Below are 4163 nucleotides of genomic sequence, written 5' to 3'. Positions count from 1 at the left end.
AGACGCAGCTGACACAGCTTGAAACCAAGTGTGCCAATTCAGGAGGACTCAACTCTGCAGAGCCAACCAGATGGAAGATCAGCTTGTCAGCAGCGAAGTTCAGGCACAAGGAAACCAGCAGACAGGAGAAGAAAGAGCAGCACAGGGAGCACGTCCGCCTCCCGTGCAGAGGCTGGGTCCCACAGCAGGCGTGGGCAGGTGAGAGGAGGGCGAGGAGCCGGGCGAGCAGACAAGCCATCAGAGAAGTGCGGGCCGTGGAGTGCGGACCCCGCTTCCCAGCCGAGGGACGTCTGGGACAGCTGACTTCCTGGACGGTCTACCTTGAAAACAAACTCATGGAAATGGGCTCATCCGAAGGAAGGGGAGACAGGACACAGACGCGGGCAGTGTTGCTGTGCCCACCCACAGTGACTGATGTCCTCACGGAAGAGGAGCACGAGACCGAGCAGAAGAGTTGGAGAAGGACGCACGAAGGTCCCCCAGACCGGAAAGAAAACCCAGAGATTTCCCATCCGAAAAGCTCGGCAAGCCCCAAGCAAACAAGGAACCACAGGGAGGCCAGAGTCGCACCACGGGGAAGTGAAGAAAGTCCGTCCTCAGAACAGAGAAACGACCCGCCCCGCAGGAAACAGGGACACTGCCCACACAGGCCAACACAGAAACGAAGGCCAAAGACAGTGCAGGACGTCTTCAAGAGGCTGAAGGGACACCACCTCCCAGAGGGGTCAGGTCAAAGAAACAGCAATTCCAGGCCAGGGTGCCGAGAGCCCTCCTGCTCTCCAGGACTGCTGGGTCCCGTCCATAATGGCAGCACTGGACACCCGGACCAGCAGGAAGCAACAAGGGCCAGAAATGGCGTGGAGCTGGCAGACCCGACCCGTGGGGTTTCTCATTTCCTTGAAAGACGACTATGTTTAAGGGCAAAGCAGTGGCCCTTGAGCTGGCATCCGGATCAAGCAAGGGGGAATCACGGCCAGAGCAGCCAGACCTCCACGCAGAGGGCAGGCAACGGACACAGGTGTGGGAGGTGCTCGGCACAGGGAGTGGGAGGGGAAGCGCCCAACCAGTGACATGCGGGCCCTGCAGCAGACCCCGAGACTGGCCCGGGAGTCCAGGAGGTGCGGCGCTCAGGTCCCCAGGGCCGCCCTGGCAGAGGTGGCTTCCGGCAGGCATTCCTCCCAGGGGCGTCACAGGCCACCTCCAGACTGCCAGCAGCGGGGGGGGGGGTGTGTGCTGGCCCTCCCCTCTGTGGGCCCACCGCTGGGAGCCGGCACGCCCTCGACCAAGAAGGTCGGAGAAATCTGCATCTGCCTTGCTTCCTTGCCATTACCCTGACCCACACAGAATGTCCACCTGCACAGCATCTATCCTGTTAGTGCAGTGGTCAGTCATCTGGAGGTGATTCCAAGTCCATGGGATGCACCTCTGTATGTCAGGGACACGAGCTCTGCAGGCAGTCCTGGGGCCCATTCCCCGTGGCCACCAGAGACGGCCATGCCTGCAGAGGCAGAGTATCTCCACAGGAAGTGGCTCACACCCTGTGGGAGGACACCCCCAACCTATTGCTGCAAGCTGGAGGCAGGATGGCCAAGGGCGGGAGCTGGCAGCAGCCTCTACTGCCCGCCGGCCTTTATCCCAGTCAGGCGCCCAGCCCACCGCATGCTGCCAGCCAAGGCTGCGTGTCTGGCTGCAGGGGTCAGTTCTTACCACAGCCACCTCAGCAGCCCCTGCGAGAGATGGCGACGTGGCCCACACTGGGGCCACCTGCCGGGGCACCTGCCAGTTCTGCTCTGGCCAGACCTCTACCATCCATACTTGTAGGCCTTGCAGCTGCAGCTCCTGTCACGCTGGACACTCGACCTCCACGGCCATCAGGACGGGCAGGCAGACAGCCCACCAGGAGCCCAGGTGTGCGAGGGGAGAGATGTGGAGATGAGGTGGAGACAGCAAGTGCACAGATGAGCAGGCTAAGTGCGTCCCGAAATTGCCCCTCACGTGCTCGGTGACGTGCGAAGCAGAGGGCTGACGGGAAGGGCCCAGGTCGGGCACGTGGGATGTGCTGCAGCCTCCACCCCGCCTGGCTGCTCCAAGGGCAGGAAGCGGTCCAGGAGGGAAACCCGTGAGCACCCAAGTCTGCTCTGCCCACAGGCTGCAGCTGTTTCATGTGGCTCCAACTCCCTGGTGCGTTATCCAGGATTCCAGAGAACCATCAGCAAAGGACAGCCCTGCACGTCTCCCGTTTCCACCTGAATGGGTTCCAACGTCAGGTCCTCCACCAGAGAGCTAAAGGCACACACACGAAAGCACGCATGCACGCACACACCCTCAAAGGAACCCAGCAAGCGGCAGCCCGGGGCTGCGGTCAGTGCTGCTGGCATGCTTCACAGGCACGGCTGAACTGAACCTGCCTCGGGAGGCCCCAGTCCCCGCAGGGCAGAGGCTCCACACCCACAGGGGGCAGCTCCCCTTTGGACAGGGCTGGGTGGAGCAGCACCAGGGCCTCACTGTGGACAAGCCTCAGGGACACTGCTGCTGTCCGTCAGTCACAGGCTCCCTGACTCCCGGGTGCCAGGCAGGTAGGGTGAGCTGGTGCCGGAAGTGGCAGGAGGAGGGAGCTGCGGTGGGCCTGGAGCTCTGCCAGGAGCTGCTGGCAGCAGGAGCTGGGTCGAGGAGGGCTGATCTGGTCTGGGCTGCACGTGGGCTGCAGAGCAGGGTGAGTGAGTCCATACGGAATCAGGCAGGGGAAATGTCCACGTCCCCTTGGCCCTGGGGGCCAACTCCAGAGTGGCCCAGGACGTCAGCTGGCCAGAGCTAGTGGCACTCACATCCAGCCAGCATGGGTAAGGGAAGGAGGCAGGTGGCCTCCGTGGGGGCGTGCCCTCCTGAGGCTCAGGGAGGAGTGTGCCCAGGGAGGGTGGCTCAGGACTGGGCCCCAGGCTCAGGGAAGAGTGTGCCCAGGGGAGGGTGGCTCAGGACTGGGCCCCACGGGCTCACTTCCTCTCCTCACAGGCCAGCCAGCACAACAGAAACCAACGGCTGTGTGCAGGGCCCTGGGACAGAGTAGGCCTGGCAGGAGGGACACAGCCTGCAGGCAGCTGAGGGACCTCGCCTCTGCAGGGTGGAGCACACTGGCACCTTGGCACAGCCCTGCCTGCTGTGGGGGACGCAATCCGCACACATGGCTCCGGCCTCCACACAGCGCAGCCAGGACCCACCTGACGGGACCCCCACCCTGCACGAGGGTCCCAGGATGCAGACCAGGGATGCTCCCCACTGTCCAGGCCACCGGGGCCAGCCCCACCTACACCTCACACCTGGCAGCTCTCCTCACTCCATCCCTCCAGGGCAGGCTTCCAGAAACCCCGCCCTGTGGCATGCCAGCTGGGCCCCTCCCAGAGGTCTACATGGCCCCCACCTCCTGCACATGGACTCGGCCAGCTGTGCAGCCCAAGGCACCCACTGGCTGGCTCCCTCCTGCACTGCCAGACTGGGCTGGGTACTACAAAGGAATTCTGGCTGACAGGGACCAATGCTCCATCTCCAAAAAATGAGTCATCTTCTCTACACAGAAATCACTCTGAAAAAGTCACAGAGGGTCACAGAATCCAGGGAGCTGAAGCTACCACTGCCTAGCCCAGACCCGGCTCAGTCAGGGTGTGAGCTGCCAATCCCCAGGCAGGGCGTGAAGCCCCCACACCCAGACGCTGCAGGCCCGGAGCTCCCCTTGCCATCCAGCGGCACTCTCCCAGACAGGTGGACAACTGGGGACAACACTGAACGAGGCCAGAGGAGCGCGTGCAACACGGTTCAGATGCGACTCTGCAGCAGCAGGGCGATCCGAGTGCCCTGCTGGTTTCTGCTGGTGAGCAGAGCCCCCATGCAATGGTTGCCTCGCCCTGAGAAACACTCCAGCTCAGGCTCCTGCCCCCCGTCACAGACATGAGGACCAAGAGCTCAGGGGCCAACACGGAGAATGGAGGAGTGGACGCAAGGTCACGAGATGCAGGTGGATACAAGTCTCCAGGGCTCACCCCGCCTGCAGGGGGAGCACCCCGTCCTGACGCCTGGGGACCTGCAGCTGCAGGGGGCCACCAGCCCCGTGGCAGGCAGCCTGGGCCTGGTTCCCACCCAAGCAGATCAGAACTCCACAAAGAGCACCACGC

The sequence above is a fragment of the Sciurus vulgaris genome (genome assembly GCF_902686455.1).
Source record: "Sciurus vulgaris genome assembly, chromosome: 10".
Classification (NCBI taxonomy): Eukaryota; Metazoa; Chordata; class Mammalia; order Rodentia; family Sciuridae; genus Sciurus; species Sciurus vulgaris.
The sequence above is the reverse complement of the archived record's forward strand: the minus strand, read 5'-3'. Positions refer to the sequence as shown.